The 24756-nt window shown below is 56.6% G+C and overlaps 110 pseudogenes; all 110 read left to right on the top strand.

The window, feature by feature from the left end:
- The first annotated feature begins 49 nt into the window (after nt 1-49).
- On the top strand, nt 50-168 carry LOC136629553 (5S ribosomal RNA; annotated as a pseudogene).
- Nucleotides 169-248: 80 nt separating this feature from the next.
- On the top strand, nt 249-367 carry LOC136629552 (5S ribosomal RNA; annotated as a pseudogene).
- An 80-nt stretch (nt 368-447) lies between these two features.
- Nucleotides 448-566, top strand: LOC136630213 (5S ribosomal RNA; annotated as a pseudogene).
- An 80-nt stretch (nt 567-646) lies between these two features.
- LOC136629887 (5S ribosomal RNA) lies at nt 647-765 on the top strand (annotated as a pseudogene).
- Nucleotides 766-845: 80 nt separating this feature from the next.
- Nucleotides 846-964, top strand: LOC136629999 (5S ribosomal RNA; annotated as a pseudogene).
- Nucleotides 965-1044: 80 nt separating this feature from the next.
- Nucleotides 1045-1163, top strand: LOC136629551 (5S ribosomal RNA; annotated as a pseudogene).
- An 80-nt stretch (nt 1164-1243) lies between these two features.
- LOC136629550 (5S ribosomal RNA) lies at nt 1244-1362 on the top strand (annotated as a pseudogene).
- An 81-nt stretch (nt 1363-1443) lies between these two features.
- Nucleotides 1444-1562, top strand: LOC136629549 (5S ribosomal RNA; annotated as a pseudogene).
- An 80-nt stretch (nt 1563-1642) lies between these two features.
- LOC136631243 (5S ribosomal RNA) lies at nt 1643-1761 on the top strand (annotated as a pseudogene).
- Nucleotides 1762-1841: 80 nt separating this feature from the next.
- Nucleotides 1842-1960, top strand: LOC136630068 (5S ribosomal RNA; annotated as a pseudogene).
- Nucleotides 1961-2040: 80 nt separating this feature from the next.
- On the top strand, nt 2041-2159 carry LOC136629548 (5S ribosomal RNA; annotated as a pseudogene).
- Nucleotides 2160-2239: 80 nt separating this feature from the next.
- LOC136629833 (5S ribosomal RNA) lies at nt 2240-2358 on the top strand (annotated as a pseudogene).
- An 80-nt stretch (nt 2359-2438) lies between these two features.
- On the top strand, nt 2439-2557 carry LOC136629547 (5S ribosomal RNA; annotated as a pseudogene).
- An 80-nt stretch (nt 2558-2637) lies between these two features.
- LOC136630840 (5S ribosomal RNA) lies at nt 2638-2756 on the top strand (annotated as a pseudogene).
- Nucleotides 2757-3035: 279 nt separating this feature from the next.
- On the top strand, nt 3036-3154 carry LOC136629546 (5S ribosomal RNA; annotated as a pseudogene).
- An 80-nt stretch (nt 3155-3234) lies between these two features.
- LOC136629544 (5S ribosomal RNA) lies at nt 3235-3353 on the top strand (annotated as a pseudogene).
- An 80-nt stretch (nt 3354-3433) lies between these two features.
- Nucleotides 3434-3552, top strand: LOC136629543 (5S ribosomal RNA; annotated as a pseudogene).
- An 80-nt stretch (nt 3553-3632) lies between these two features.
- LOC136629542 (5S ribosomal RNA) lies at nt 3633-3751 on the top strand (annotated as a pseudogene).
- Nucleotides 3752-3831: 80 nt separating this feature from the next.
- On the top strand, nt 3832-3950 carry LOC136630839 (5S ribosomal RNA; annotated as a pseudogene).
- A 279-nt stretch (nt 3951-4229) lies between these two features.
- LOC136629541 (5S ribosomal RNA) lies at nt 4230-4348 on the top strand (annotated as a pseudogene).
- Nucleotides 4349-4428: 80 nt separating this feature from the next.
- On the top strand, nt 4429-4547 carry LOC136629539 (5S ribosomal RNA; annotated as a pseudogene).
- An 80-nt stretch (nt 4548-4627) lies between these two features.
- Nucleotides 4628-4746, top strand: LOC136629537 (5S ribosomal RNA; annotated as a pseudogene).
- Nucleotides 4747-5046: 300 nt separating this feature from the next.
- Nucleotides 5047-5165, top strand: LOC136630121 (5S ribosomal RNA; annotated as a pseudogene).
- Nucleotides 5166-5245: 80 nt separating this feature from the next.
- Nucleotides 5246-5364, top strand: LOC136629536 (5S ribosomal RNA; annotated as a pseudogene).
- Nucleotides 5365-5444: 80 nt separating this feature from the next.
- On the top strand, nt 5445-5563 carry LOC136631095 (5S ribosomal RNA; annotated as a pseudogene).
- Nucleotides 5564-5842: 279 nt separating this feature from the next.
- Nucleotides 5843-5961, top strand: LOC136631084 (5S ribosomal RNA; annotated as a pseudogene).
- Nucleotides 5962-6041: 80 nt separating this feature from the next.
- On the top strand, nt 6042-6160 carry LOC136629535 (5S ribosomal RNA; annotated as a pseudogene).
- Nucleotides 6161-6240: 80 nt separating this feature from the next.
- Nucleotides 6241-6359, top strand: LOC136629534 (5S ribosomal RNA; annotated as a pseudogene).
- A 300-nt stretch (nt 6360-6659) lies between these two features.
- On the top strand, nt 6660-6778 carry LOC136630120 (5S ribosomal RNA; annotated as a pseudogene).
- Nucleotides 6779-6858: 80 nt separating this feature from the next.
- LOC136629533 (5S ribosomal RNA) lies at nt 6859-6977 on the top strand (annotated as a pseudogene).
- An 80-nt stretch (nt 6978-7057) lies between these two features.
- LOC136631072 (5S ribosomal RNA) lies at nt 7058-7176 on the top strand (annotated as a pseudogene).
- An 80-nt stretch (nt 7177-7256) lies between these two features.
- On the top strand, nt 7257-7375 carry LOC136629531 (5S ribosomal RNA; annotated as a pseudogene).
- Nucleotides 7376-7654: 279 nt separating this feature from the next.
- On the top strand, nt 7655-7773 carry LOC136629892 (5S ribosomal RNA; annotated as a pseudogene).
- An 80-nt stretch (nt 7774-7853) lies between these two features.
- On the top strand, nt 7854-7972 carry LOC136630747 (5S ribosomal RNA; annotated as a pseudogene).
- Nucleotides 7973-8052: 80 nt separating this feature from the next.
- LOC136630067 (5S ribosomal RNA) lies at nt 8053-8171 on the top strand (annotated as a pseudogene).
- An 80-nt stretch (nt 8172-8251) lies between these two features.
- LOC136629530 (5S ribosomal RNA) lies at nt 8252-8370 on the top strand (annotated as a pseudogene).
- Nucleotides 8371-8450: 80 nt separating this feature from the next.
- On the top strand, nt 8451-8569 carry LOC136629832 (5S ribosomal RNA; annotated as a pseudogene).
- An 80-nt stretch (nt 8570-8649) lies between these two features.
- On the top strand, nt 8650-8768 carry LOC136629529 (5S ribosomal RNA; annotated as a pseudogene).
- An 80-nt stretch (nt 8769-8848) lies between these two features.
- Nucleotides 8849-8967, top strand: LOC136630837 (5S ribosomal RNA; annotated as a pseudogene).
- Nucleotides 8968-9047: 80 nt separating this feature from the next.
- On the top strand, nt 9048-9166 carry LOC136630872 (5S ribosomal RNA; annotated as a pseudogene).
- An 80-nt stretch (nt 9167-9246) lies between these two features.
- Nucleotides 9247-9365, top strand: LOC136629816 (5S ribosomal RNA; annotated as a pseudogene).
- Nucleotides 9366-9445: 80 nt separating this feature from the next.
- On the top strand, nt 9446-9564 carry LOC136629528 (5S ribosomal RNA; annotated as a pseudogene).
- An 80-nt stretch (nt 9565-9644) lies between these two features.
- LOC136629527 (5S ribosomal RNA) lies at nt 9645-9763 on the top strand (annotated as a pseudogene).
- A 300-nt stretch (nt 9764-10063) lies between these two features.
- On the top strand, nt 10064-10182 carry LOC136630119 (5S ribosomal RNA; annotated as a pseudogene).
- An 80-nt stretch (nt 10183-10262) lies between these two features.
- LOC136629526 (5S ribosomal RNA) lies at nt 10263-10381 on the top strand (annotated as a pseudogene).
- An 80-nt stretch (nt 10382-10461) lies between these two features.
- On the top strand, nt 10462-10580 carry LOC136631061 (5S ribosomal RNA; annotated as a pseudogene).
- Nucleotides 10581-10660: 80 nt separating this feature from the next.
- On the top strand, nt 10661-10779 carry LOC136630855 (5S ribosomal RNA; annotated as a pseudogene).
- Nucleotides 10780-10859: 80 nt separating this feature from the next.
- LOC136629732 (5S ribosomal RNA) lies at nt 10860-10978 on the top strand (annotated as a pseudogene).
- An 80-nt stretch (nt 10979-11058) lies between these two features.
- Nucleotides 11059-11177, top strand: LOC136630097 (5S ribosomal RNA; annotated as a pseudogene).
- Nucleotides 11178-11257: 80 nt separating this feature from the next.
- Nucleotides 11258-11376, top strand: LOC136629525 (5S ribosomal RNA; annotated as a pseudogene).
- Nucleotides 11377-11456: 80 nt separating this feature from the next.
- LOC136629524 (5S ribosomal RNA) lies at nt 11457-11575 on the top strand (annotated as a pseudogene).
- Nucleotides 11576-11655: 80 nt separating this feature from the next.
- On the top strand, nt 11656-11774 carry LOC136630896 (5S ribosomal RNA; annotated as a pseudogene).
- Nucleotides 11775-11854: 80 nt separating this feature from the next.
- Nucleotides 11855-11973, top strand: LOC136629880 (5S ribosomal RNA; annotated as a pseudogene).
- An 80-nt stretch (nt 11974-12053) lies between these two features.
- On the top strand, nt 12054-12172 carry LOC136629523 (5S ribosomal RNA; annotated as a pseudogene).
- Nucleotides 12173-12252: 80 nt separating this feature from the next.
- Nucleotides 12253-12371, top strand: LOC136629522 (5S ribosomal RNA; annotated as a pseudogene).
- An 80-nt stretch (nt 12372-12451) lies between these two features.
- Nucleotides 12452-12570, top strand: LOC136629520 (5S ribosomal RNA; annotated as a pseudogene).
- An 80-nt stretch (nt 12571-12650) lies between these two features.
- On the top strand, nt 12651-12769 carry LOC136631050 (5S ribosomal RNA; annotated as a pseudogene).
- An 80-nt stretch (nt 12770-12849) lies between these two features.
- Nucleotides 12850-12968, top strand: LOC136630066 (5S ribosomal RNA; annotated as a pseudogene).
- Nucleotides 12969-13048: 80 nt separating this feature from the next.
- On the top strand, nt 13049-13167 carry LOC136630202 (5S ribosomal RNA; annotated as a pseudogene).
- Nucleotides 13168-13247: 80 nt separating this feature from the next.
- LOC136629519 (5S ribosomal RNA) lies at nt 13248-13366 on the top strand (annotated as a pseudogene).
- An 80-nt stretch (nt 13367-13446) lies between these two features.
- LOC136630467 (5S ribosomal RNA) lies at nt 13447-13565 on the top strand (annotated as a pseudogene).
- Nucleotides 13566-13645: 80 nt separating this feature from the next.
- LOC136629518 (5S ribosomal RNA) lies at nt 13646-13764 on the top strand (annotated as a pseudogene).
- An 80-nt stretch (nt 13765-13844) lies between these two features.
- LOC136630895 (5S ribosomal RNA) lies at nt 13845-13963 on the top strand (annotated as a pseudogene).
- Nucleotides 13964-14043: 80 nt separating this feature from the next.
- LOC136629868 (5S ribosomal RNA) lies at nt 14044-14162 on the top strand (annotated as a pseudogene).
- Nucleotides 14163-14242: 80 nt separating this feature from the next.
- On the top strand, nt 14243-14361 carry LOC136629517 (5S ribosomal RNA; annotated as a pseudogene).
- An 80-nt stretch (nt 14362-14441) lies between these two features.
- LOC136631125 (5S ribosomal RNA) lies at nt 14442-14560 on the top strand (annotated as a pseudogene).
- An 80-nt stretch (nt 14561-14640) lies between these two features.
- LOC136630065 (5S ribosomal RNA) lies at nt 14641-14759 on the top strand (annotated as a pseudogene).
- An 80-nt stretch (nt 14760-14839) lies between these two features.
- On the top strand, nt 14840-14958 carry LOC136629992 (5S ribosomal RNA; annotated as a pseudogene).
- Nucleotides 14959-15038: 80 nt separating this feature from the next.
- LOC136629516 (5S ribosomal RNA) lies at nt 15039-15157 on the top strand (annotated as a pseudogene).
- Nucleotides 15158-15237: 80 nt separating this feature from the next.
- On the top strand, nt 15238-15356 carry LOC136631011 (5S ribosomal RNA; annotated as a pseudogene).
- An 80-nt stretch (nt 15357-15436) lies between these two features.
- Nucleotides 15437-15555, top strand: LOC136630064 (5S ribosomal RNA; annotated as a pseudogene).
- An 80-nt stretch (nt 15556-15635) lies between these two features.
- On the top strand, nt 15636-15754 carry LOC136629515 (5S ribosomal RNA; annotated as a pseudogene).
- Nucleotides 15755-15834: 80 nt separating this feature from the next.
- On the top strand, nt 15835-15953 carry LOC136629514 (5S ribosomal RNA; annotated as a pseudogene).
- An 80-nt stretch (nt 15954-16033) lies between these two features.
- On the top strand, nt 16034-16152 carry LOC136629831 (5S ribosomal RNA; annotated as a pseudogene).
- Nucleotides 16153-16232: 80 nt separating this feature from the next.
- LOC136629513 (5S ribosomal RNA) lies at nt 16233-16351 on the top strand (annotated as a pseudogene).
- An 80-nt stretch (nt 16352-16431) lies between these two features.
- LOC136630836 (5S ribosomal RNA) lies at nt 16432-16550 on the top strand (annotated as a pseudogene).
- An 80-nt stretch (nt 16551-16630) lies between these two features.
- LOC136629830 (5S ribosomal RNA) lies at nt 16631-16749 on the top strand (annotated as a pseudogene).
- An 80-nt stretch (nt 16750-16829) lies between these two features.
- LOC136629512 (5S ribosomal RNA) lies at nt 16830-16948 on the top strand (annotated as a pseudogene).
- An 80-nt stretch (nt 16949-17028) lies between these two features.
- Nucleotides 17029-17147, top strand: LOC136630243 (5S ribosomal RNA; annotated as a pseudogene).
- An 80-nt stretch (nt 17148-17227) lies between these two features.
- Nucleotides 17228-17346, top strand: LOC136629958 (5S ribosomal RNA; annotated as a pseudogene).
- An 80-nt stretch (nt 17347-17426) lies between these two features.
- LOC136629511 (5S ribosomal RNA) lies at nt 17427-17545 on the top strand (annotated as a pseudogene).
- Nucleotides 17546-17625: 80 nt separating this feature from the next.
- On the top strand, nt 17626-17744 carry LOC136630671 (5S ribosomal RNA; annotated as a pseudogene).
- An 80-nt stretch (nt 17745-17824) lies between these two features.
- On the top strand, nt 17825-17943 carry LOC136629890 (5S ribosomal RNA; annotated as a pseudogene).
- Nucleotides 17944-18222: 279 nt separating this feature from the next.
- LOC136630765 (5S ribosomal RNA) lies at nt 18223-18341 on the top strand (annotated as a pseudogene).
- A 268-nt stretch (nt 18342-18609) lies between these two features.
- On the top strand, nt 18610-18728 carry LOC136629509 (5S ribosomal RNA; annotated as a pseudogene).
- An 80-nt stretch (nt 18729-18808) lies between these two features.
- On the top strand, nt 18809-18927 carry LOC136630305 (5S ribosomal RNA; annotated as a pseudogene).
- An 80-nt stretch (nt 18928-19007) lies between these two features.
- LOC136629697 (5S ribosomal RNA) lies at nt 19008-19126 on the top strand (annotated as a pseudogene).
- A 279-nt stretch (nt 19127-19405) lies between these two features.
- LOC136629508 (5S ribosomal RNA) lies at nt 19406-19524 on the top strand (annotated as a pseudogene).
- Nucleotides 19525-19604: 80 nt separating this feature from the next.
- Nucleotides 19605-19723, top strand: LOC136630568 (5S ribosomal RNA; annotated as a pseudogene).
- A 279-nt stretch (nt 19724-20002) lies between these two features.
- LOC136629851 (5S ribosomal RNA) lies at nt 20003-20121 on the top strand (annotated as a pseudogene).
- Nucleotides 20122-20201: 80 nt separating this feature from the next.
- On the top strand, nt 20202-20320 carry LOC136629686 (5S ribosomal RNA; annotated as a pseudogene).
- A 279-nt stretch (nt 20321-20599) lies between these two features.
- On the top strand, nt 20600-20718 carry LOC136629777 (5S ribosomal RNA; annotated as a pseudogene).
- Nucleotides 20719-20798: 80 nt separating this feature from the next.
- On the top strand, nt 20799-20917 carry LOC136630567 (5S ribosomal RNA; annotated as a pseudogene).
- Nucleotides 20918-20997: 80 nt separating this feature from the next.
- On the top strand, nt 20998-21116 carry LOC136630304 (5S ribosomal RNA; annotated as a pseudogene).
- An 80-nt stretch (nt 21117-21196) lies between these two features.
- On the top strand, nt 21197-21315 carry LOC136629850 (5S ribosomal RNA; annotated as a pseudogene).
- An 80-nt stretch (nt 21316-21395) lies between these two features.
- Nucleotides 21396-21514, top strand: LOC136629674 (5S ribosomal RNA; annotated as a pseudogene).
- A 279-nt stretch (nt 21515-21793) lies between these two features.
- Nucleotides 21794-21912, top strand: LOC136629839 (5S ribosomal RNA; annotated as a pseudogene).
- An 80-nt stretch (nt 21913-21992) lies between these two features.
- On the top strand, nt 21993-22111 carry LOC136630566 (5S ribosomal RNA; annotated as a pseudogene).
- An 80-nt stretch (nt 22112-22191) lies between these two features.
- LOC136630303 (5S ribosomal RNA) lies at nt 22192-22310 on the top strand (annotated as a pseudogene).
- Nucleotides 22311-22390: 80 nt separating this feature from the next.
- LOC136629849 (5S ribosomal RNA) lies at nt 22391-22509 on the top strand (annotated as a pseudogene).
- Nucleotides 22510-22589: 80 nt separating this feature from the next.
- Nucleotides 22590-22708, top strand: LOC136630226 (5S ribosomal RNA; annotated as a pseudogene).
- An 80-nt stretch (nt 22709-22788) lies between these two features.
- Nucleotides 22789-22907, top strand: LOC136629507 (5S ribosomal RNA; annotated as a pseudogene).
- An 80-nt stretch (nt 22908-22987) lies between these two features.
- LOC136629506 (5S ribosomal RNA) lies at nt 22988-23106 on the top strand (annotated as a pseudogene).
- An 80-nt stretch (nt 23107-23186) lies between these two features.
- Nucleotides 23187-23305, top strand: LOC136629505 (5S ribosomal RNA; annotated as a pseudogene).
- An 80-nt stretch (nt 23306-23385) lies between these two features.
- LOC136629504 (5S ribosomal RNA) lies at nt 23386-23504 on the top strand (annotated as a pseudogene).
- A 279-nt stretch (nt 23505-23783) lies between these two features.
- LOC136629503 (5S ribosomal RNA) lies at nt 23784-23902 on the top strand (annotated as a pseudogene).
- An 80-nt stretch (nt 23903-23982) lies between these two features.
- Nucleotides 23983-24101, top strand: LOC136629502 (5S ribosomal RNA; annotated as a pseudogene).
- Nucleotides 24102-24181: 80 nt separating this feature from the next.
- Nucleotides 24182-24300, top strand: LOC136630429 (5S ribosomal RNA; annotated as a pseudogene).
- Nucleotides 24301-24380: 80 nt separating this feature from the next.
- On the top strand, nt 24381-24499 carry LOC136630045 (5S ribosomal RNA; annotated as a pseudogene).
- Nucleotides 24500-24579: 80 nt separating this feature from the next.
- On the top strand, nt 24580-24698 carry LOC136630428 (5S ribosomal RNA; annotated as a pseudogene).
- The last annotated feature ends 58 nt before the right edge of the window (nt 24699-24756 follow it).

Genomic DNA, 24756 nt, shown 5'->3' with positions numbered 1-24756 from the left:
CGGAGGTGCGTTCGCACTGCAGAAAGCCCATAGGAAAGGAGGAGGAGCTGTCAACGGGCATTCTAAGCTGAATGTGCCTGCTCTCGTCAGATCGCGGCCGCCAGCCAGCTTGAGGCCTGGCAAGTACCAGTATGGGTGACCGGCTGGGAATCCCAGGTCCCGTTGACTTTTAAGGCCGTGAGTAGGTTTCTTTCCTTTTCGGAGGTGCGTTCGCACTGCAGAAAGCCCATAGGAAAGGAGGAGGAGCTGTCAACGGGCATTCTAAGCTGAATGTGCCTGCTCTCGTCAGATCGCGGCCGCCAGCCAGCTTGAGGCCTGGCAAGTACCAGTATGGGTGACCGGCTGGGAATCCCAGGTCCCGTTGACTTTTAAGGCCGTGAGTAGGTTTCTTTCCTTTTCGGAGGTGCGTTCGCACTGCAGAAAGCCCATAGGAAAGGAGGTTGAGCTGTCAACGGGCATTCTAAGCTGAATGTGCCTGCTCTCATCAGATCGCGGCCGCCAGCCAGCTTGAGGCCTGGCAAGTACCAGTATGGGTGACCGGCTGGGAATCCCAGGTCCCGTTGACTTTTAAGGCCGTGAGTAGGTTTCTTTCCTTTTCGGAGGTGCGTTCGCACTGCAGAAAGCCCATAGGAAAGGAGGAGGCGCTGTCAACGGGCATTCTAAGCTGAATGTGCCCGCTCTCGTCAGATCGCGGCCGCCAGCCAGCTTGAGGCTTGGCAAGTACCAGTATGGGTGACCGGCTGGGAATCCTAGGTCCCGTTGACTTTTAAGGCCTTGAGTAGGTTTCTTTCCTTTTCGGAGGTGCGTTCGCACTGCAGAAATCCCATAGGAAAGGAGGAGGAGCTGTCAACGGGCATTCTAAGCTGTATGTGCCCGCTCTCATCAGATCGCGGCCGCCAGCCAGCTTGAGGCCTGGCAAGTACCAGTATGGGTGACCGGCTGGGAATCCCAGGTCCCGTTGACTTTTAAGGCCGTGAGTAGGTTTCTTTCCTTTTCGGAGGTGCGTTCGCACTGCAGAAAGCCCATAGGAAAGGAGGAGGAGCTGTCAACGGGCATTCTAAGCTGAATGTGCCTGCTCTCGTCAGATCGCGGCCGCCAGCCAGCTTGAGGCCTGGCAAGTACCAGTATGGGTGACCGGCTGGGAATCCCAGGTCCCGTTGACTTTTAAGGCCGTGAGTAGGTTTCTTTCCTTTTCGGAGGTGCGTTCGCACTGCAGAAAGCCCATAGGAAAGGAGGAGGAGCTGTCAACGGGCATTCTAAGCTGAATGTGCCTGCTCTCGTCAGATCGCGGCCGCCAGCCAGCTTGAGGCCTGGCAAGTACCAGTATGGGTGACCGGCTGGGAATCCCAGGTCCCGTTGACTTTTAAGGCCGTGAGTAGGTTTCTTTCCTTTTCGTGGGGTGAGTTCGCACTGCAGAAAGCCCATAGGAAAGGAGGAGGAGCTGTCAACGGGCATTCTAAGCTGAATGTGCCTGCTCTCGTCAGATCGCGGCCGCCAGCCAGCTTGAGGCCTGGCAAGTACCAGTATGGGTGACCGGCTGGGAATCCCAGGTCCCGTTGACTTTTAAGGCCGTGAGTAGGTTTCTTTCCTTTTCGGAGGTGCGTTCGCACTGCAGAAAGCCCATAGGAAAGGAGGAGGAGCTGTCAACGGGCATTCTAAGCTGAATGTGCCCGCTCTCATCAGATCGCGGCCGCCAGCCAGCTTGAGGCCTGGCAAGTACCAGTATGGGTGACCGGCTGGGAATCCCAGGTCCCGTTGACTTTTAAGGCCGTGAGTAGGTTTCTTTCCTTTTCGGAGGTGCGTTCGCACTGCAGAAAGCCCATAGGAAAGGAGGAAGAGCTATCAACGGGCATTCTAAGCTGAATGTGCCTGCTCTCGTCAGATCGCGGCCGCCAGCCAGCTTGAGGCCTGGCAAGTACCAGTATGGGTGACCGGCTGGGAATCCCAGGTCCCGTTGACTTTTAAGGCCGTGAGTAGGTTTCTTTCCTTTTCGGAGGTGCGTTCGCACTGCAGAAAGCCCATAGGAAAGGAGGAGGAGCTGTCAACGGGCATTCTAAGCTGAATGTGCCTGCTCTCGTCAGATCGCGGCCGCCAGCCAGCTTGAGGCCTGGCAAGTACCAGTATGGGTGACCGGCTGGGAATCCCAGGTCCCGTTGACTTTTAAGGCCATGAGTAGGTTTCTTTCCTTTACGGAGGTGCGTTCGCACTGCAGAAAGCCCATAGGAAAGGAGGAGGAGCTGTCAACGGGCATTCTAAGCTGAATGTGCCTGCTCTCGTCAGATCGCTGCCGCCAGCCAGCTTGAGGCCTGGCAAGTACCAGTATGGGTGACCGGCTGGGAATCCCAGGTCCCGTTGACTTTTAAGGCCGTGAGTAGGTTTCTTTCCTTTTCGGAGGTGCGTTCGCACTGCAGAAAGCCCATAGGAAAGGAGGAGGAGCTGTCAACGGGCATTCTAAGCTGAATGTGCCTGCTCTCGTCAGATCGCGGCCGCCAGCCAGCTTGAGGCCTGGCAAGTACCAGTATGGGTGACCGGCTGGGAATCCCAGGTCCCGTTGACTTTTAAGGCCGTGAGTAGGTTTCTTTCCTTTTCGGAGGTGCGTTCGCACTGCAGAAAGCCCATAGGAAAGGAGGAGGAGCTGTCAACGGGCATTCTAAGCTGAATGTGCCTTCTCTCGTCAGATCGCGGCCGCCAGCCAGCTTGAGGCCTGGCAAGTACCAGTATGGGTGACCGGCTGGGAATCCCAGGTCCCGTTGACTTTTAAGGCCGTGAGTAGGTTTCTTTCCTTTTCGGAGGTGCGTTCGCACTGCAGAAAGCCCATAGGAAAGGAGGAGGAGCTGTCAACGGGCATTCTAAGCTGAATGTGCCTGCTCTCGTCAGATCGCGGCCGCCGGCCAGCTTGAGGCCTGGCAAGTAACAGTATGGGTGACCGGCTGGGAATCCCAGGTCCCGTTGATTTTTAAGGCCGTGAGTAGGTTTCTTTCCGTTTCGGAGGTGCGTTCGCACTGCAGAAAGCCCATAGGAAAGGAGGAGGAGCTGTCAACGGGCATTCTAAGCTGAATGTGCCTGCTCTCGTCAGATCGCGGCCGCCAGCCAGCTTGAGGCCTGGCAAGTACCAGTATGGGTGACCGGCTGGGAATCCCAGGTCCCGTTGACTTTTAAGGCCGTGAGTAGGTTTCTTTCCTTTTCGGAGGTGCGTTCGCACTGCAGAAAGCCCATAGGAAAGGAGGAGGAGCTGTCAACGGGCATTCTAAGCTGAATGTGCCTGCTCTCGTCAGATCGCGGCCGCCAGCCAGCTTGAGGCCTGGCAAGTACCAGTATGGGTGACCGGCTGGGAATCCCAGGTCCCGTTGACTTTTAAGGCCGTGAGTAGGTTTCTTTCCGTTTCGGAGGTGCGTTCGCACTGCAGAAAGCCCATAGGAAAGGAGGAGGAGCTGTCAACGGGCATTCTAAGCTGAATGTGCCTGCTCTCGTCAGATCGCGGCCGCCAGCCAGCTTGAGGCCTGGCAAGTACCAGTATGGGTGACCGGCTGGGAATCCCAGGTCCCGTTGACTTTTAAGGCCGTGAGTAGGTTTCTTTCCGTTTCGGAGGTGCGTTCGCACTGCAGAAAGCCCATAGGAAAGGAGGAGGAGCAGTCAACGGGCATTCTAAGCTGAATGTGCCTGCTCTCGTCAGATCGCGGCCGCCAGCCAGCTTGAGGCCTGGCAAGTACCAGTATGGGTGACCGGCTGGGAATCCCAGGTCCCGTTGACTTTTAAGGCCGTGAGTAGGTTTCTTTCCTTTTCGGAGGTGCGTTCGCACTGCAGAAAGCCCATAGGAAAGGAGGAGGAGCTGTCAACGGGCATTCTAAGCTGAATGTGCCTTCTCTCGTCAGATCGCGGCCGCCAGCCAGCTTGAGGCCTGGCAAGTACCAGTATGGGTGACCGGCTGGGAATCCCAGGTCCCGTTGACTTTTAAGGCCGTGAGTAGGTTTCTTTCCTTTTCGGAGGTGCGTTCGCACTGCAGAAAGCCCATAGGAAAGGAGGAGGAGCTGTCAACGGGCATTCTAAGCTGAATGTGCCTGCTCTCGTCAGATCGCGGCCGCCGGCCAGCTTGAGGCCTGGCAAGTAACAGTATGGGTGACCGGCTGGGAATCCCAGGTCCCGTTGATTTTTAAGGCCGTGAGTAGGTTTCTTTCCGTTTCGGAGGTGCGTTCGCACTGCAGAAAGCCCATAGGAAAGGAGGAGGAGCTGTCAACGGGCATTCTAAGCTGAATGTGCCTGCTCTCGTCAGATCGCGGCCGCCAGCCAGCTTGAGGCCTGGCAAGTACCAGTATGGGTGACCGGCTGGGAATCCCAGGTCCCGTTGACTTTTAAGGCCGTGAGTAGGTTTCTTTCCTTTTCGGAGGTGCGTTCGCACTGCAGAAAGCCCATAGGAAAGGAGGAGGAGCTGTCAACGGGCATTCTAAGCTGAATGTGCCTGCTCTCGTCAGATCGCGGCCGCCAGCCAGCTTGAGGCCTGGCAAGTACCAGTATGGGTGACCGGCTGGGAATCCCAGGTCCCGTTGACTTTTAAGGCCGTGAGTAGGTTTCTTTCCGTTTCGGAGGTGCGTTCGCACTGCAGAAAGCCCATAGGAAAGGAGGAGGAGCTGTCAACGGGCATTCTAAGCTGAATGTGCCTGCTCTCGTCAGATCGCGGCCGCCAGCCAGCTTGAGGCCTGGCAAGTACCAGTATGGGTGACCGGCTGGGAATCCCAGGTCCCGTTGACTTTTAAGGCCGTGAGTAGGTTTCTTTCCGTTTCGGAGGTGCGTTCGCACTGCAGAAAGCCCATAGGAAAGGAGGAGGAGCTGTCAACGGGCATTCTAAGCTGAATGTGCCTGCTCTCGTCAGATCGCGGCCGCCAGCCAGCTTGAGGCCTGGCAAGTACCAGTATGGGTGACCGGCTGGGAATCCCGGGTGACCGGCTGGGAATCCCAGGTCTCGTTGACTTTTAAGGCCGTGAGTAGGTTTCTTTCCTTTTCGGAGGTGCGTTCGCACTGCAGAAAGCCCATAGGAAAGGAGGAGGAGCTGTCAACGGGCATTCTAAGCTGAATGTGCCTGCTCTCGTCAGATCGCGGCCGCCAGCCAGCTTGAGGCCTGGCAAGTACCAGTATGGGTGACTGGCTGGGAATCCCAGGTCCCGTTGACTTTTAAGGCCGTGAGTAGGTTTCTTTCCTTTTCGGAGGTGAGTTCGCACTGCAGAAAGCCCATAGGAAAGGAGGAGGAGCTGTCAACGGGCATTCTAAGCTGAATGTGCCTGCTCTCGTCAGATCGCGGCCGCCAGCCAGCTTGAGGCCTGGCAAGTACCAGTATGGGTGACCGGCTGGGAATCCCAGGTCCCGTTGACTTTTAAGGCCGTGAGTAGGTTTCTTTCCTTTTCGGAGGTGCGTTCGCACTGCAGAAAGCCCATAGGAAAGGAGGAGGAGCTGTCAACGGGCATTCTAAGCTGAATGTGCCCGCTCTCGTCAGATCGCGGCCGCCAGCCAGCTTGAGGCCTGGCAAGTACCAGTATGGGTGACCGGCTGGGAATCCCAGGTCCCGTTGACTTTTAAGGCCGTGAGTAGGTTTCTTTCCTTTTCGGAGGTGCGTTCGCACTGCAGAAAGCCCATAGGAAAGGAGGAAGAGCTATCAACGGGCATTCTAAGCTGAATGTGCCTGCTCTAGTCAGATCGCGGCCGCCAGCCAGCTTGAGGCCTGGCAAGTACCAGTATGGGTGACCGGCTGCGAATCCCAGGTCCCGTTGACTTTTAAGGCCGTGAGTAGGTTTCTTTCCTTTTCGGAGGTGCGTTCGCACTGCAGAAAGCCCATAGGAAAGGAGGAGGAGCTGTCAACGGGCATTCTAAGCTGAATGTGCCCGCTCTCGTCAGATCGCGGCCGCCAGCCAGCTTGAGGCCTGGCAAGTACCAGTATGGGTGACCGGCTGGGAATCCCAGGTCCCGTTGACTTTTAAGGCCGTGAGTAGGTTTCTTTCCTTTTCGGAGGTGCGTTCGCACTGCAGAAAGCCCATAGGAAAGGAGGAGGAGCTGTCAACGGGCATTCTAAGCTGAATGTGCCTGCTCTCGTCAGATCGCGGCCGCCAGCCAGCTTGAGGCCTGGCAAGTACCAGTATGGGTGACCGGCTGGGAATCCCAGGTCCCGTTGACTTTTAAGGCCGTGAGTAGGTTTCTTTCCGTTTCGGAGGTGCGTTCGCACTGCAGAAAGCCCATAGGAAAGGAGGAGGAACTGTCAACGGGCATTCTAAGCTGAATGTGCCTGCTCTCGTCAGATCGCGGCCGCCAGCCAGCTTGAGGCCTGGCAAGTACCAGTATGGGTGACCGGCTGGGAATCCCAGGTCCCGTTGACTTTTAAGGCCGTGAGTAGGTTTCTTTCCGTTTCGGAGGTGCGTTCGCACTGCAGAAAGCCCATAGGAAAGGAGGAGGAGCTGTCAACGGGCATTCTAAGCTGAATGTGCCTGCTCTCGTCAGATCGCGGCCGCCAGCCAGCTTGAGGCCTGGCAAGTACCAGTATGGGTGACCGGCTGGGAATCCCGGGTGACCGGCTGGGAATCCCAGGTCTCGTTGACTTTTAAGGCCGTGAGTAGGTTTCTTTCCTTTTCGGAGGTGCGTTCGCACTGCAGAAAGCCCATAGGAAAGGAGGAGGAGCTGTCAACGGGCATTCTAAGCTGAATGTGCCTGCTCTCGTCAGATCGCGGCCGCCAGCCAGCTTGAGGCCTGGCAAGTACCAGTATGGGTGACTGGCTGGGAATCCCAGGTCCCGTTGACTTTTAAGGCCGTGAGTAGGTTTCTTTCCTTTTCGGAGGTGAGTTCGCACTGCAGAAAGCCCATAGGAAAGGAGGAGGAGCTGTCAACGGGCATTCTAAGCTGAATGTGCCTGCTCTCGTCAGATCGCGGCCGCCAGCCAGCTTGAGGCCTGGCAAGTACCAGTATGGGTGACCGGCTGGGAATCCCAGGTCCCGTTGACTTTTAAGGCCGTGAGTAGGTTTCTTTCCTTTTCGGAGGTGCGTTCGCACTGCAGAAAGCCCATAGGAAAGGAGGAGGAGCTGTCAACGGGCATTCTAAGCTGAATGTGCCCGCTCTCGTCAGATCGCGGCCGCCAGCCAGCTTGAGGCCTGGCAAGTACCAGTATGGGTGACCGGCTGGGAATCCCAGGTCCCGTTGACTTTTAAGGCCGTGAGTAGGTTTCTTTCCTTTTCGGAGGTGCGTTCGCACTGCAGAAAGCCCATAGGAAAGGAGGAGGAGCTGTCAACGGGCATTCTAAGCTGAATGTGCCTGCTCTCGTCAGATCGCGGCCGCCAGCCAGCTTGAGGCCTGGCAAGTACCAGTATGGGTGACCGGCTGGGAATCCCAGGTCCCGTTGACTTTTAAGGCCGTGAGTAGGTTTCTTTCCTTTTCGGAGGTGCGTTCGCACTGCAGAAATCCCATAGGAAAGGAGGAGGAGCTGTCAACGGGCATTCTAAGCTGAATGTGCCTGCTCTCTTCAGATCGCGGCCGCCAGCCAGCTTGAGGCCTGGCAAGTACCAGTATGGGTGACCGGCTGGGAATCCCAGGTCCCGTTGCCTTTTAAGGCCGTGAGTAGGTTTCTTTCCTTTTCGGAGGTGCGTTCGCACTGCAGAAATCCCATAGGAAAGGAGGAGGAGCTGTCAACGGGCATTCTAAGCTGTATGTGCCCGCTCTCGTCAGATCGCGGCCGCCAGCCAGCTTGAGGCCTGGCAAGTACCAGTATGGGTGACCGGCTGGGAATCCCAGGTCCCGTTGACTTTTAAGGCCGTGAGTAGGTTTCTTTCCTTTTCGGAGGTGCGTTCGCACTGCAGAAAGCCCATAGGAAAGGAGGAGGAGCTGTCAACGGGCATTCTAAGCTGAATGTGCCTGCTCTCGTCAGATCGCGGCCGCCAGCCAGCTTGAGGCCTGGCAAGTACCAGTATGGGTGACCGGCTGGGAATTCCAGGTCCCGTTGACTTTTAAGGCCGTGAGTAGGTTTCTTTCCTTTTCGGAGGTGCGTTCGCACTGCAGAAAGCCCATAGGAAAGGAGGAAGAGCTATCAACGGGCATTCTAAGCTGAATGTGCCTGCTCTCGTCAGATCGCGGCCGCCAGCCAGCTTGAGGCCTGGCAAGTACCAGTATGGGTGACCGGCTGGGAATCCCAGGTCCCGTTGACTTTTAAGGCCGTGAGTAGGTTTCTTTCCTTTTCGGAGGTGCGTTCGCACTGCAGAAAGCCCATAGGAAAGGAGGAGGAGCTGTCAACGGGCATTCTAAGCTGAATGTGCCTGCTCTCGTCAGATCGCGGCCGCCAGCCAGCTTGAGGCCTGGCAAGTACCAGTATGGGTGACCGGCTGGGAATCCCAGGTCCCGTTGACTTTTAAGGCCATGAGTAGGTTTCTTTCCTTTTCGGAGGTGCGTTCGCACTGCAGAAAGCCCATAGGAAAGGAGGAGGAGCTGTCAACGGGCATTCTAAGCTGAATGTGCCTGCTCTCGTCAGATCGCTGCCGCCAGCCAGCTTGAGGCCTGGCAAGTACCAGTATGGGTGACCGGCTGGGAATCCCAGGTCCCGTTGACTTTTAAGGCCGTGAGTAGGTTTCTTTCCTTTTCGGAGGTGCGTTCGCACTGCAGAAAGCCCATAGGAAAGGAGGAGGAGCTGTCAACGGGCATTCTAAGCTGAATGTGCCTGCTCTCGTCAGATCGCGGCCGCCAGCCAGCTTGAGGCCTGGCAAGTACCAGTATGGGTGACCGGCTGGGAATCCCAGGTCCCGTTGACTTTTAAGGCCGTGAGTAGGTTTCTTTCCTTTTCGGAGGTGCGTTCGCACTGCAGAAAGCCCATAGGAAAGGAGGAGGAGCTGTCAACGGGCATTCTAAGCTGAATGTGCCTTCTCTCGTCAGATCGCGGCCGCCAGCCAGCTTGAGGCCTGGCAAGTACCAGTATGGGTGACCGGCTGGGAATCCCAGGTCCCGTTGACTTTTAAGGCCGTGAGTAGGTTTCTTTCCTTTTCGGAGGTGCGTTCGCACTGCAGAAAGCCCATAGGAAAGGAGGAGGAGCTGTCAACGGGCATTCTAAGCTGAATGTGCCTGCTCTCGTCAGATCGCGGCCGCCGGCCAGCTTGAGGCCTGGCAAGTACCAGTATGGGTGACCGGCTGGGAATCCCAGGTCCCGTTGATTTTTAAGGCCGTGAGTAGGTTTCTTTCCGTTTCGGAGGTGCGTTCGCACTGCAGAAAGCCCATAGGAAAGGAGGAGGAGCTGTCAACGGGCATTCTAAGCTGAATGTGCCTGCTCTCGTTAGATCGCGGCCGCCAGCCAGCTTGAGGCCTGGCAAGTACCAGTATGGGTGACCGGCTGGGAATCCCAGGTCCCGTTGACTTTTAAGGCCGTGAGTAGGTTTCTTTCCTTTTCGGAGGTGCGTTCGCACTGCAGAAAGCCCATAGGAAAGGAGGAGGAGCTGTCAACGGGCATTCTAAGCTGAATGTGCCTGCTCTCGTCAGATCGCGGCCGCCAGCCAGCTTGAGGCCTGGCAAGTACCAGTATGGGTGACCGGCTGGGAATCCCAGGTCCCGTTGACTTTTAAGGCCGTGAGTAGGATTCTTTCCGTTTCGGAGGTGCGTTCGCACTGCAGAAAGCCCATAGGAAAGGAGGAGGAGCTGTCAACGGGCATTCTAAGCTGAATGTGCCTGCTCTCGTCAGATCGCGGCCGCCAGCCAGCTTGAGGCCTGGCAAGTACCAGTATGGGTGACCGGCTGGGAATCCCAGGTCCCGTTGACTTTTAAGGCCGTGAGTAGGTTTCTTTCCGTTTCGGAGGTGCGTTCGCACTGCAGAAAGCCCATAGGAAAGGAGGAGGAGCTGTCAACGGGCATTCTAAGTCGAATGTGCCTGCTCTCGTCAGATCGCGGCCGCCAGCCAGCTTGAGGCCTGGCAAGTACCAGTATGGGTGACCGGCTGGGAATCCCGGGTGACCGGCTGGGAATCCCAGGTCTCGTTGACTTTTAAGGCCGTGAGTAGGTTTCTTTCCTTTTCGGAGGTGCGTTCGCACTGCAGAAAGCCCATAGGAAAGGAGGAGGAGCTGTCAACGGGCATTCTAAGCTGAATGTGCCTGCTCTCGTCAGATCGCGGCCGCCAGCCAGCTTGAGGCCTGGCAAGTACCAGTATGGGTGACTGGCTGGGAATCCCAGGTCCCGTTGACTTTTAAGGCCGTGAGTAGGTTTCTTTCCTTTTCGGAGGTGAGTTCGCACTGCAGAAAGCCCATAGGAAAGGAGGAGGAGCTGTCAACGGGCATTCTAAGCTGAATGTGCCTGCTCTCGTCAGATCGCGGCCGCCAGCCAGCTTGAGGCCTGGCAAGTACCAGTATGGGTGACCGGCTGGGAATCCCAGGTCCCGTTGACTTTTAAGGCCGTGAGTAGGTTTCTTTCCTTTTCGGAGGTGCGTTCGCACTGCAGAAAGCCCATAGGAAAGGAGGAGGAGCTGTCAACGGGCATTCTAAGCTGAATGTGCCCGCTCTCGTCAGATCGCGGCCGCCAGCCAGCTTGAGGCCTGGCAAGTACCAGTATGGGTGACCGGCTGGGAATCCCAGGTCCCGTTGACTTTTAAGGCCGTGAGTAGGTTTCTTTCCTTTTCGGAGGTGCGTTCGCACTGCAGAAAGCCCATAGGAAAGGAGGAAGAGCTATCAACGGGCATTCTAAGCTGAATGTGCCTGCTCTCGTCAGATCGCGGCCGCCAGCCAGCTTGAGGCCTGGCAAGTACCAGTATGGGTGACCGGCTGCGAATCCCAGGTCCCGTTGACTTTTAAGGCCGTGAGTAGGTTTCTTTCCTTTTCGGAGGTGCGTTCGCACTGCAGAAAGCCCATAGGAAAGGAGGAGGAGCTGTCAACGGGCATTCTAAGCTGAATGTGCCCGCTCTCGTCAGATCGCGGCCGCCAGCCAGCTTGAGGCCTGGCAAGTACCAGTATGGGTGACCGGCTGGGAATCCCAGGTCCTGTTGACTTTTAAGGCCGTGAGTAGGTTTCTTTCCTTTTCGGAGGTGCGTTCGCACTGCAGAAAGCCCATAGGAAAGGAGGAGGAGCTGTCAACGGGCATTCTAAGCTGAATGTGCCTGCTCTCGTCAGATCGCGGCCGCCAGCCAGCTTGAGGCCTGGCAAGTACCAGTATGGATGACCGGCTGGGAATCCCAGGTCCCGTTGACTTTTAAGGCCGTGAGTAGGTTTCTTTCCTTTTCGGAGGTGCGTTCGCACTGCAGAAAGCCCATAGGAAAGGAGGAGGAGCTGTCAACGGGCATTCTAAGCTGAATGTGCCTGCTCTCGTCAGATCGCGGCCGCCAGCCAGCTTGAGGCCTGGCAAGTACCAGTATGGGTGACCGGCTGGGAATCCCAGGTCCCGTTGACTTTTAAGGCCGTGAGTAGGTTTCTTTCCTTTTCGGAGGTGCGTTCGCACTGCAGAAAGCCCATAGGAAAGGAGGTTGAGCTGTCAACGGGCATTCTAAGCTGAATGTGCCTGCTCTCGTCAGATCGCGGCCGCCAGCCAGCTTGAGGCCTGGCAAGTACCAGTATGGGTGACCGGCTGGGAATCCCAGGTCCCGTTGACTTTTAAGGCCGTGAGTAGGTTTCTTTCCTTTTCGGAGGTGCGTTCGCACTGCAGAAAGCCCATAGGAAAGGAGGAGGCGCTGTCAACGGGCATTCTAAGCTGAATGTGCCCGCTCTCGTCAGATCGCGGCCGCCAGCCAGCTTGAGGCTTGGCAAGTACCAGTATGGGTGACCGGCTGGGAATCCCAGGTCCCGTTGACTTTTAAGGCCTTGAGTAGGTTTCTTTCCTTTTCGGAGGTGCGTTCGCACTGCAGAAAGCCCATAGGAAAGGAAGAGGAGCTGTCAACGGGCATTCTAAGCTGTATGTGCCCGCTCTCGTCAGATCGCGGCCGCCAGCCAGCTTGAGGCCTGGCAAGTACCAGTATGGGTGACCGGCTGGGAATCCCAGGTCCCGTTGACTTTTAAGGCCGTGAGTAGGTTTCTTTCCTTTTCGGAGGTGCGTTCGCACTGCAGAAAGCCCATAGGAAAGGAGGAGGAGCTGTCAACGGGCATTCTAAGCTGAATGTGCCTGCTCTCGTCAGATCGCGGCCGCCAGCCAGCTTGAGGCCTGGCAAGTACCAGTATGGGTGACCGGCTGGGAATCCCAGGTCCCGTTGACTTTTAAGGCCGTGAGTAGGTTTCTTTCCTTTTCGGAGGTGCGTTCGCACTGCAGAAAGCCCATAGGAAAGGAGGAGGAGCTGTCAACGGGCATTCTAAGCTGAATGTGCCTGCTCTCGTCAGATCGCGGCCGCCAGCCAGCTTGAGGCCTGGCAAGTACCAGTATGGGTGACCGGCTGGGAATCCCAGGTCCCGTTGACTTTTAAGGCCGTGAGTAGGTTTCTTTCCTTTTCGGAGGTGAGTTCGCACTGCAGAAAGCCCATAGGAAAGGAGGAGGAGCTGTCAACGGGCATTCTAAGCTGAATGTGCCTGCTCTCGTCAGATCGCGGCCGCCAGCCAGCTTGAGGCCTGGCAAGTACCAGTATGGGTGACCGGCTGGGAATCCCAGGTCCCGTTGACTTTTAAGGCCGTGAGTAGGTTTCTTTCCTTTTCGGAGGTGCGTTCGCACTGCAGAAAGCCCATAGGAAAGGAGGAGGAGCTGTCAACGGGCATTCTAAGCTGAATGTGCCCGCTCTCGTCAGATCGCGGCCGCCAGCCAGCTTGAGGCCTGGCAAGTACCAGTATGGGTGACCGGCTGGGAATCCCAGGTCCCGTTGACTTTTAAGGCCGTGAGTAGGTTTCTTTCCTTTTCGGAGGTGCGTTCGCACTGCAGAAAGCCCATAGGAAAGGAGGAAGAGCTATCAACGGGCATTCTAAGCTGAATGTGCCTGCTCTCGTCAGATCGCGGCCGCCAGCCAGCTTGAGGCCTGGCAAGTACCAGTATGGGTGACCGGCTGGGAATCCCAGGTCCCGTTGACTTTTAAGGCCGTGAGTAGGTTTCTTTCCTTTTCGGAGGTGCGTTCGCACTGCAGAAAGCCCATAGGAAAGGAGGAGGAGCTGTCAACGGGCATTCTAAGCTGAATGTGCCTGCTCTCATCAGATCGCGGCCGCCAGCCAGCTTGAGGCCTGGCAAGTACCAGTATGGGTGACCGGCTGGGAATCCCAGGTCCCGTTGACTTTTAAGGCCATGAGTAGGTTTCTTTCCTTTTCGGAGGTGCGTTCGCACTGCAGAAAGCCCATAGGAAAGGAGGAGGAGCTGTCAACGGGCATTCTAAGCTGAATGTGCCTGCTCTCGTCAGATCGCGGCCGCCAGCCAGCTTGAGGCCTGGCAAGTACCAGTATGGGTGACCGGCTGGGAATCCCAGGTCCCGTTGACTTTTAAGGCCGTGAGTAGGTTTCTTTCCTTTTCGGAGGTGCGTTCGCACTGCAGAAAGCCCATAGGAAAGGAGGAGGAGCTGTCAACGGGCATTCTAAGCTGAATGTGCCTGCTTTCGTCAGATCGCTGCCGCCAGCCAGCTTGAGGCCTGGCAAGTACCAGTATGGGTGACCGGCTGGGAATCCCAGGTCCCGTTGACTTTTAAGGCCGTGAGTAGGTTTCTTTCCTTTTCGGAGGTGCGTTCGCACTGCAGAAAGCCCATAGGAAAGGAGGAGGAGCTGTCAACGGGCATTCTAAGCTGAATGTGCCTGCTCTCGTCAGATCGCGGCCGCCAGCCAGCTTGAGGCCTGGCAAGTACCAGTATGGGTGACCGGCTGGGAATCCCAGGTCCCGTTGACTTTTAAGGCCGTGAGTAGGTTTCTTTCCTTTTCGGAGGTGCGTTCGCACTGCAGAAAGCCCATAGGAAAGGAGGAGACGCTGTCAACGGGCATTCTAAGCTGAATGTGCCCGCTCTCGTCAGATCGCGGCCGCCAGCCAGCTTGAGGCTTGGCAAGTACCAGTATGGGTGACCGGCTGGGAATCCCAGGTCCCGTTGACTTTTAAGGCCTTGAGTAGGTTTCTTTCCTTTTCGGAGGTGCGTTCGCACTGCAGAAAGCCCATAGGAAAGGAGGAGGAGCTGTCAACGGGCATTCTAAGCTGTATGTGCCCGCTCTCGTCAGATCGCGGCCGCCAGCCAGCTTGAGGCCTGGCAAGTACCAGTATGGGTGACCGGCTGGGAATCCCAGGTCCCGTTGACTTTTAAGGCCGTGAGTAGGTTTCTTTCCTTTTCGGAGGTGCGTTCGCACTGCAGAAAGCCCATAGGAAAGGAGAAGGAGCTGTCAACGGGCATTCTAAGCTGAATGTGCCTGCTCTCGTCAGATCGCGGCCGCCAGCCAGCTTGAGGCCTGGCAAGTACCAGTATGGGTGACCGGCTGGGAATCCCAGGTCCCGTTGACTTTTAAGGCCGTGAGTAGGTTTCTTTCCTTTTCGGAGGTGCGTTCGCACTGCAGAAAGCCCATAGGAAAGGAGGAGGAGCTGTCAACGGGCATTCTAAGCTGAATGTGCCCGCTCTCGTCAGATCGCGGCCGCCAGCCAGCTTTAGGCCTGGCAAGTACCAGTATGGGTGACCGGCTGGGAATCCCAGGTCCCGTTGACTTTTAAGGCCGTGAGTAGGTTTCTTTCCTTTTCGGAGGTGCGTTCGCACTGCAGAAAGCCCATAGGAAAGGAGGAAGAGCTATCAACGGGCATTCTAAGCTGAATGTGCCTGCTCTCGTCAGATCGCGGCCGCCAGCCAGCTTGAGGCCTGGCAAGTACCAGTATGGGTGACCGGCTGGGAATCCCAGGTCCCGTTGACTTTTAAGGCCGTGAGTAGGTTTCTTTCCTTTTCGGAGGTGCGTTCGCACTGCAGAAAGCCCATAGGAAAGGAGGAGGAGCTGTCAACGGGCATTCTAAGCTGTATGTGCCCGCTCTCGTCAGATCGCGGCCGCCAGCCATCTTGAGGCCTGGCAAGTACCAGTATGGGTGACCGGCTGGGAATCCCAGGTCCCGTTGACTTTTAAGGCCGTGAGTAGGTTTCTTTCCTTTTCGGAGGTGCGTTCGCACTGCAGAAAGCCCATAGGAAAGGAGAAGGAGCTGTCAACGGGCATTCTAAGCTGAATGTGCCTGCTCTCGTCAGATCGCGGCCGCCAGCCAGCTTGAGGCCTGGCAAGTACCAGTATGGGTGACCGGCTGGGAATCCCAGGTCCCGTTGACTTTTAAGGCCGTGAGTAGGTTTCTTTCCTTTTCGGAGGTGCGTTCGCACTGCAGAAAGCCCATAGGAAAGGAGGAGGAGCTGTCAACGGGCATTCTAAGCTGAATGTGCCCGCTCTCGTCAGATCGCGGCCGCCAGCCAGCTTTAGGCCTGGCAAGTACCAGTATGGGTGACCGGCTGGGAATCCCAGGTCCCGTTGACTTTTAAGGCCGTGAGTAGGTTTCTTTCCTTTTCGGAGGTGCGTTCGCACTGCAGAAAGCCCATAGGAAAGGAGGAAGAGCTATCAACGGGCATTCTAAGCTGAATGTGCCTGCTCTCGTCAGATCGCGGCCGCCAGCCAGCTTGAGGCCTGGCAAGTACCAGTATGGGTGACCGGCTGGGAATCCCAGGTCCCGTTGACTTTTAAGGCCGTGAGTAGGTTTCTTTCCTTTTCGGAGGTGCGTTCGCACTGCAGAAAGCCCATAGGAAAGGAGGAGGAGCTGTCAACGGGCATTCTAAGCTGAATGTGCCTGCTCTCGTCAGATCGCGGCCGCCAGCCAGCTTGAGGCCTGGCAAGTACCAGTATGGGTGACCGGCTGGGAATCCCAGGTCCCGTTGACTTTTAAGGCCATGATTAGGTTTCTTTCCTTTTCGGAGGTGCGTTCGCACTGCAGAAAGCCCATAGGAAAGGAGGAGGAGCTGTCAACGGGCATTCTAAGCTGAATGTGCCTGCTCTCGTCAGATCGCGGCCGCCAGCCAGCTTGAGGCCTGGCAAGTACCAGTATGGGTGACCGGCTGGGAATCCCAGGTCCCGTTGACTTTTAAGGCCGTGAGTAGGTTTCTTTCCTTTTCGGAGGTGCGTTCGCACTGCAGAAAGCCCATAGGAAAGGAGGAGGAACTGTCAACGGGCATTCTAAGCTGAATGTGCCTGCTCTCGTCAGATCGCTGCCGCCAGCCAGCTTGAGGCCTGGCAAGTACCAGTATGGGTGACCGGCTGGGAATCCCAGGTCCCGTTGACTTTTAAGGCCGTGAGTAGGTTTCTTTCCTTTTCGGAGGTGCGTTCGCACTGCAGAAAGCCCATAGGAAAGGAGGAGGAGCTGTCAACGGGCATTCTAAGCTGAATGTGCCTGCTCTCGTCAGATCGCGGCCGCCAGCCAGCTTGAGGCCTGGCAAGTACCAGTATGGGTGACCGGCTGGGAATCCCAGGTCCCGTTGACTTTTAAGGCCGTGAGTAGGTTTCTTTCCTTTTCGGAGGTGCGTTCGCACTGCAGAAAGCCCATAGGAAAGGAGGAGGAGCTGTCAACGGGCATTCTAAGCTGAATGTGCCTTCTCTCGTCAGATCGCGGCCGCCAGCCAGCTTGAGGCCTGGCAAGTACCAGTATGGGTGACCGGCTGGGAATCCCAGGTCCCGTTGACTTTTAAGGCCGTGAGTAGGTTTCTTTCCTTTTCGGAGGTGCGTTCGCACTGCAGAAAGCCCATAGGAAAGGAGGAGGAACTGTCAACGGGCATTCTAAGCTGAATGTGCCTGCTCTCGTCAGATCGCTGCCGCCAGCCAGCTTGAGGCCTGGCAAGTACCAGTATGGGTGACCGGCTGGGAATCCCAGGTCCCGTTGACTTTTAAGGCCGTGAGTAGGTTTCTTTCCTTTTCGGAGGTGCGTTCGCACTGCAGAAAGCCCATAGGAAAGGAGGAGGAGCTGTCAACGGGCATTCTAAGCTGAATGTGCCTGCTCTCGTCAGATCGCGGCCGCCAGCCAGCTTGAGGCCTGGCAAGTACCAGTATGGGTGACCGGCTGGGAATCCCAGGTCCCGTTGACTTTTAAGGCCGTGAGTAGGTTTCTTTCCTTTTCGGAGGTGCGTTCGCACTGCAGAAAGCCCATAGGAAAGGAGGAGGAGCTGTCAACGGGCATTCTAAGCTGAATGTGCCTGCTCTCGTCAGATCGCGGCCGCCAGCCAGCTTGAGGCCTGGCAAGTACCAGTATGGGTGACCGGCTGGGAATCCCAGGTCCCGTTAACTTTTAAGGCCGTGAGTAGGTTTCTTTCCGTTTCGGAGGTGCGTTCGCACTGCAGAAAGCCCATAGGAAAGGAGGAGGAGCTGTCAACGGGCATTCTAAGCTTAATGTGCCTGCTCTCGTCAGATCGCGGCCGCCAGCCAGCTTGAGGCCTGGCAAGTACCAGTATGGGTGACCGGCTGGGAATCCCAGGTCCCGTTGACTTTTAAGGCCGTGAGTAGGTTTCTTTCCTTTTCGGAGGTGCGTTCGCACTGCAGAAAGCCCATAGGAAAGGAGGAGGAGCTGTCAACGGGCATTCTAAGCTGAATGTGCCTGCTCTCGTCAGATCGCGGCCGCCAGCCAGCTTGAGGCCTGGCAAGTACCAGTATGGGTGACCGGCTGGGAATCCCAGGTCCCGTTGACTTTTAAGGCCGTGAGTAGGTTTCTTTCCGTTTCGGAGGTGCTATCGCACTGCAGAAAGCCCATAGGAAAGGAGGAGGAGCTGTCAACGGGCATTCTAAGCTGAATGTGCCTGCTCTCGTCAGATCGTGGCCGCCAGCCAGCTTGAGGCCTGGCAAGTACCAGTATGGGTGACCGGCTGGGAATCCCAGGTCTCGTTGACTTTTAAGGCCGTGAGTAGGTTTCTTTCCTTTTCGGAGGTGCGTTCGCACTGCAGAAAGCCCATAGGAAAGGAGGAGGACCTGTCAACGGGCATTCTAAGCTGAATGTGCCTGCTCTCGTCAGATCGCGGCCGCCAGCCAGTTTGAGGCCTGGCAAGTACCAGTATGGGTGACCGGCTGGGAATCCCAGGTCCCGTTGACTTTTAAGGCCGTGAGTAGGTTTCTTTCCTTTTCGGAGGTGCGTTCGCACTGCAGAAAGCCCATAGGAAAGGAGGAGGAGCTGTCAACAGGCATTCTAAGCTGAATGTGCCTGCTCTTGTCAGATCGCGGCCGCCAGCCAGCTTGAGGCCTGGCAAGTACCAGTATGGGTGACCGGCTGGGAATCCCAGGTCCCGTTGACTTTTAAGGCCGTGAGTAGGTTTCTTTCCTTTTCGGAGGTGCGTTCGCACTGCAGAAAGCCCATAGGAAAGGAGGAGGAGCTGTCAACGGGAATTCTAAGCGGAATGTGCCTGCTCTCGTCAGATCGCGGCCGCCAGCCAGCTTGAGGCCTGGCAAGTACCAGTATGGGTGACCGGCTGGGAATCCCAGGTCCCGTTGACTTTTAAGGCCGTGAGTAGGTTTCTTTCCTTTTCGGAGGTGCGTTCGCACTGCAGAAAGCCCATAGGAAAGGAGGAGGAGCATTCTAAGCTGAATGTGCCTGCTCTCGTCAGATCGCGGCCGCCAGCCAGCTTGAGGCCTGGCAAGTACCAGTATGGGTGACCGGCTGGGAATCCCAGGTCCCGTTGACTTTTAAGGCCGTGAGTAGGTTTCTTTCCGTTTCGGAGGTGCGTTCGCACTGCAGAAAGCCCATAGGAAAGGAGGAGGAGCTGTCAACGGGCATTCTAAGCTGAATGTGCCTGCTCTCGTCAGATCGCGGCCGCCAGCCAGCTTGAGGCCTGGCAAGTACCAGTATGGGTGACCGGCTGGGAATCCCAGGTCCCGTTGACTTTTAAGGCCGTGAGTAGGCTACTTTCCTTTTCGGAGGTGCGTTCGCACTGCAGAAAGCCCATAGGAAAGGAAGAGGAGCTGTCAACGGGCATTCTAAGCTGAATGTGCCTGCTCTCGTCAGATCGCGGCCGCCAGCCAGCTTGAGGCCTGGCAAGTACCAGTATGGGTGACCGGCTGGGAATCCCAGGTCCCATTGACTTTTAAGGCCGTGAGTAGGTTTCTTTCCTTTTCGGAGGTGCGTTCGCACTGCAGAAAGCCCATAGGAAAGGAGGAGGAGCTGTCAACGGGCATTCTAAGCTGAATGTGCCTGCTCTCGTCAGATCGCAGCCGCCAGCCAGCTTGAGGCCTGGCAAGTACCAGTATGGGTGACCGGCTGGGAATCCCAGGTCCCGTTGACTTTTAAGGCCGTGAGTAGGTTTCTTTCCTTTTCGGAGGTGCGTTCGCACTGCAGAAAGCCCATAGGAAAGGAGGAGGAGCTGTCAACGGGCATTCTAAGCTGAATGTGCCTGCTCTCGTCAGATCGCGGCCGCCAGCCAGCTTGAGGCCTGGCAAGTACCAGTATTCGTGACCGGCTAGGAATCCCAGGTCCGGTTGCCTTTTAAGGCCGTGAGTAGGTTTCTTTCCTTTTCGGAGCTGCGTTCGCACTGCAGAAAGCCCATAGGAAAGGAGGAGGAGCTGTCAACGGGCATTCTAAGCTGAATGTGCCTGCTCTCGTCAGATCGCGGCCGCCAGCCAGCTTGAGGCCTGGCAAGTACCAGTATGGGTGACCGGCTGGGAATCCCAGGTCCCGTTGACTTTTAAGGCCGTGAGTAGGTTTCTTTCCTTTTCGGAGGTGCGTTCGCACTGCAGAAAGCCCATAGGAAAGGGGGAGGAGCTGTCAACGGGCATTCTAAGCTGAATGTGCCTGCTCTCGTCAGATCGCGGCCGCCAGCCAGCTTGAGGCCTGGCAAGTACCAGTATGGGTGACCGGCTGGGAATCCCAGGTCACGTTGACTTTTAAGGCCGTGAGTAGGTTTCTTTCCTTTTCGGAGGTGAGTTCGCACTGCAGAAAGCCCATAGGAAAGGAGGAGGAGCTGTCAACCGGCATTCTAAGCTGAATGTGCCTGCTCTCGTCAGATCGCGGCCGCCAGCCAGCTTGAGGCCTGGCAAGTACCAGTATGGGTGACCGGCTGGGAATCTCAGGTCCCATTGACTTTTAAGGCCGTGAGTAGGTTTCTTTCCTTTTCGGAGGTGCGTTCGCACTGCAGAAAGCCCATAGGAAAGGAGGAGGAGCTGTCAACGGGCATTCTAAGCTGAATGTGCCCGCTCTCGTCAGATCGCGGCCGCCAGCCAGCTTGAGGCCTGGCAAGTACCAGTATGGGTGACCGGCTGGGAATCCCAGGTCCCGTTGAGTTTTAAGGCCGTGAGTAGGTTTCTTTCCTTTTCGGAGGTGCGTTCGCACTGCAGAAAGCCCATAGGAAAGGAGGAGGAGCTGTCAACGGGCATTCTAAGCTGAATGTGCCTGCTCTCGTCAGATCGCAGCCGCCAGCCAGCTTGAGGCCTGGCAAGTACCAGTATGGGTGACCGGCTGGGAATCCCAGGTCCCGTTGACTTTTAAGGCCGTGAGTAGGTTTCTTTCCTTTTCGGAGGTGCGTTCGCACTGCAGAAAGCCCATAGGAAAGGAGGAGGAGCTGTCAACAGGCATTCTAAGCTGAATGTGCCTGCTCTCGTCAGATCGCGGCCGCCAGCCAGCTTGAGGCCTGGCAAGTACCAGTATTCGTGACCGGCTAGGAATCCCAGGTCCGGTTGCCTTTTAAGGCCGTGAGTAGGTTTCTTTCCTTTTCGGAGCTGCGTTCGCACTGCAGAAAGCCCATAGGAAAGGAGGAGGAGCTGTCAACGGGCATTCTAAGCTGAATGTGCCTGCTCTCGTCAGATCGCGGCTGCCAGCCAGCTTGAGGCCTGGCAAGTACCAGTATGGGTGACCGGCTGGGAATCCCAGGTCCCGTTGACTTTTAAGGCCGTGAGTAGGTTTCTTTCCTTTTCGGAGGTGCGTTCGCACTGCAGAAAGCCCATAGGAAAGGGGGAGGAGCTGTCAACGGGCATTCTAAGCTGAATGTGCCTGCTCTCGTCAGATCGCGGCCGCCAGCCAGCTTGAGGCCTGGCAAGTACCAGTATGGGTGACCGGCTGGGAATCCCAGGTCACGTTGACTTTTAAGGCCGTGAGTAGGTTTCTTTCCTTTTCGGAGGTGAGTTCGCACTGCAGAAAGCCCATAGGAAAGGAGGAGGAGCTGTCAACGGGCATTCTAAGCTGAATGTGCCTGCTCTCGTCAGATCGCGGCCGCCAGCCAGCTTGAGGCCTGGCAAGTACCAGTATGGGTGACCGGCTGGGAATCCCAGGTCCCATTGACTTTTAAGGCCGTGAGTAGGTTTCTTTCCTTTTCGGAGGTGCGTTCGCACTGCAGAAAGCCCATAGGAAAGGAGGAGGAGCTGTCAACGGGCATTCTAAGCTGAATGTGCCCGCTCTCGTCAGATCGCGGCCGCCAGCCAGCTTGAGGCCTGGCAAGTACCAGTATGGGTGACCGGCTGGGAATCCCAGGTCCCGTTGAGTTTTAAGGCCGTGAGTAGGTTTCTTTCCTTTTCGGAGGTGCGTTCGCACTGCAGAAAGCCCATAGGAAAGGAGGAGGAGCTGTCAACGGGCATTCTAAGCTGAATGTGCCTGCTCTCGTCAGATCGCAGCCGCCAGCCAGCTTGAGGCCTGGCAAGTACCAGTATGGGTGACCGGCTGGGAATCCCAGGTCCCGTTGACTTTTAAGGCCGTGAGTAGGTTTCTTTCCTTTTCGGAGGTGCGTTCGCACTGCAGAAAGCCCATAGGAAAGGAGGAGGAGCTGTCAACAGGCATTCTAAGCTGAATGTGCCTGCTCTCGTCAGATCGCGGCCGCCAGCCAGCTTGAGGCCTGGCAAGTACCAGTATTCGTGACCGGTTAGGAATCCCAGGTCCGGTTGCCTTTTAAGGCCGTGAGTAGGTTTCTTTCCTTTTCGGAGCTGCGTTCGCACTGCAGAAAGCCCATAGGAAAGGAGGAGGAGCTGTCAACGGGCATTCTAAGCTGAATGTCCCTGCTCTCGTCAGATCGCGGCCGCCAGCCAGCTTGAGGCCTGGCAAGTACCAGTATGGGTGACCGGCTGGGAATCCCAGGTCCCGTTGACTTTTAAGGCCGTGAGTAGGTTTCTTTCCTTTTCGGAGGTGCGTTCGCACTGCAGAAAGCCCATAGGAAAGGGGGAGGAGCTGTCAACGGGCATTCTAAGCTGAATGTGCCTGCTCTCGTCAGATCGCGGCCGCCAGCCAGCTTGAGGCCTGGCAAGTACCAGTATGGGTGACCGGCTGGGAATCCCAGGTCACGTTGACTTTTAAGGCCGTGAGTAGGTTTCTTTCCTTTTCGGAGGTGAGTTCGCACTGCAGAAAGCCCATAGGAAAGGAGGAGGAGCTGTCAACGGGCATTCTAAGCTGAATGTGCCTGCTCTCGTCAGATCGCGGCCGCCAGCCAGCTTGAGGCCTGGCAAGTACCAGTATGGGTGACCGGCTGGGAATCCCAGGTCCCATTGACTTTTAAGGCCGTGAGTAGGTTTCTTTCCTTTTCGGAGGTGCGTTCGCACTGCAGAAAGCCCATAGGAAAGGAGGAGGAGCTGTCAACGGGCATTCTAAGCTGAATGTGCCCGCTCTCGTCAGATCGCGGCCGCCAGCCAGCTTGAGGCCTGGCAAGTACCAGTATGGGTGACCGGCTGGGAATCCCAGGTCCCGTTGAGTTTTAAGGCCGTGAGTAGGTTTCTTTCCTTTTCGGAGGTGCGTTCGCACTGCAGAAAGCCCATAGGAAAGGAGGAGGAGCTGTCAACGGGCATTCTAAGCTGAATGTGCCTGCTCTCGTCAGATCGTGGCCGCCAGCCAGCTTGAGGCCTGGCAAGTACCAGTATGGGTGACCGGCTGGGAATCCCAGGTCCCGTTGACTTTTAAGGCCGTGAGTAGGTTTCTTTCCGTTTCGGAGGTGCGTTCGCACTGCAGAAAGCCCATAGGAAAGGAGGAGGAGCTGTCAACGGGCATTCTAAGCTGAATGTGCCTGCTCTCGTCAGATCGCGGCCGCCAGCCAGCTTGAGGCCTGGCAAGTACCAGTATGGGTGACCGGCTGGGAATCCCAGGTCCCGTTGACTTTTAAGGCCGTGAGTAGGCTTCTTTCCTTTTCGGAGGTGCGTTCGCACTGCAGAAAGCCCATAGGAAAGGAGGAGGAGCTGTCAACGGGCATTCTAAGCTGAATGTGCCTGCTCTCGTCAGATCGCGGCCGCCAGCCAGCTTGAGGCCTGGCAAGTACCAGTATGGGTGACCGGCTGGGAATCCCAGGTCCCGTTGACTTTTAAGGCCGTGAGTAGGTTTCTTTCCTTTTCGGAGGTGCGTTCGCACTGCAGAAAGCCCATAGGAAAGGAGGAGGAGCTGTCAACGGGCATTCTAAGCTGAATGTGCCTGCTCTCGTCAGATCGCGGCCGCCAGCCAGCTTGAGGCCTGGCAAGTACCAGTATGGGTGACCGGCTGGGAATCCCAGGTCCCGTTGACTTTTAAGGCCGTGAGTAGGTTTCTTTCCTTTTCGGAGGTGCGTTCGCACTGCAGAAAGCCCATAGGAAAGGAGGAGGAGCTGTCAACGGGCATTCTAAGCTGAATGTGCCTGCTCTCGTCAGATCGCGGCCGCCAGCCAGCTTGAGGCCTGGCAAGTACCAGTATGGGTGACCGGCTGGGAATCCCAGGTCCCGTTGACTTTTAAGGCCGTGAGTAGGTTTCTTTCCTTTTCGGAGGTGCGTTCGCACTGCAGAAAGCCCATAGGAAAGGAGGAGGAACTGTCAACGGGCATTCTAAGCTGAATGTGCCTGCTCTCGTCAGATCGCGGCCGCCAGCCAGCTTGAGGCCTGGCAAGTACCAGTATTCGTGACCGGCTGGGAATCCCAGGTCCCGTTGACTTTTAAGGCCGTGAGTAGGTTTCTTTCCTTTTCGGAGGTGCGTTCGCACTGCAGAAAGCCCATAGGAAAGGAGGAGGAGCTGTCAACGGGCATTCTAAGCTGAATGTGCCTGCTCTCGTCAGATCGCGGCCGCCAGCCAGCTTGAGGCCTGGCAAGTACCAGTATGGGTGACCGGCTGGGAATCCCAGGTCCCGTTGACTTTTAAGGCCGTGAGTAGGTTTCTTTCCTTTTCGGAGGTGCGTTCGCACTGCAGAAAGCCCATAGGAAAGGAGGAGGAACTGTCAACGGGCATTCTAAGCTGAATGTGCCTGCTCTCGTCAGATCGCGGCCGCCAGCCAGCTTGAGGCCTGGCAAGTACCAGTATGGGTGACCGGCTGGGAATCCCAGGTCCCGTTGACTTTTAAGGCCGTGAGTAGGTTTCTTTCCTTTTCGGAGGTGCGTTCGCACTGCAGAAAGCCCATAGGAAAGGAGGAGGAGCAGTCAACGGGCATTCTAAGCTGAATGTGCCTGCTCTCGTCAGATCGCGGCCGCCAGCCCGCTTGAGGCCTGGCAAGTACCAGTATGGGTGACCGGCTGGGAATCCCAGGTCCCGTTGACTTTTAAGGCCGTGAGTAGGTTTCTTTCCTTTTCGGAGGTGCGTTCGCACTGCAGAAAGCCCATAGGAAAGGAGGAGGAGCTGTCAACGGGCATTCTAAGCTGAATGTGCCTGCTCTCGTCGGATCGCGGCCGCCAGCCAGCTTGAGGCCTGGCAAGTACCAGTGTGGGTGACCGGTTGGGAATCCCAGGTCCCGTTGACCTTTAAGGCCGTGAGTAGGTTTCTTTCCTTTTCGGAGGTGCGTTCGCACTGCAGAAAGCCCATAGGAAAGGAGGAGGAGCTGTCAACGGGCATTCTAAGCTGAATGTGCCTGCTCTCGTCAGATCGCGGCCGCCAGCCCGCTTGAGGCCTGGCAAGTACCAGTATGGGTGACCGGCTGGGAATCCCAGGTCCCGTTGACTTTTAAGGCCGTGAGTAGGTTTCTTTCCTTTTCGGAGGTGCGTTCACACTGCAGAAAGC

This window comes from Eleutherodactylus coqui, chromosome 5, assembly GCF_035609145.1.
Source record: "Eleutherodactylus coqui strain aEleCoq1 chromosome 5, aEleCoq1.hap1, whole genome shotgun sequence".
In the NCBI taxonomy this organism is placed as follows: Eukaryota; Metazoa; Chordata; class Amphibia; order Anura; family Eleutherodactylidae; genus Eleutherodactylus; species Eleutherodactylus coqui.
This window is presented reverse-complemented; position numbering and strand designations above follow the sequence as displayed.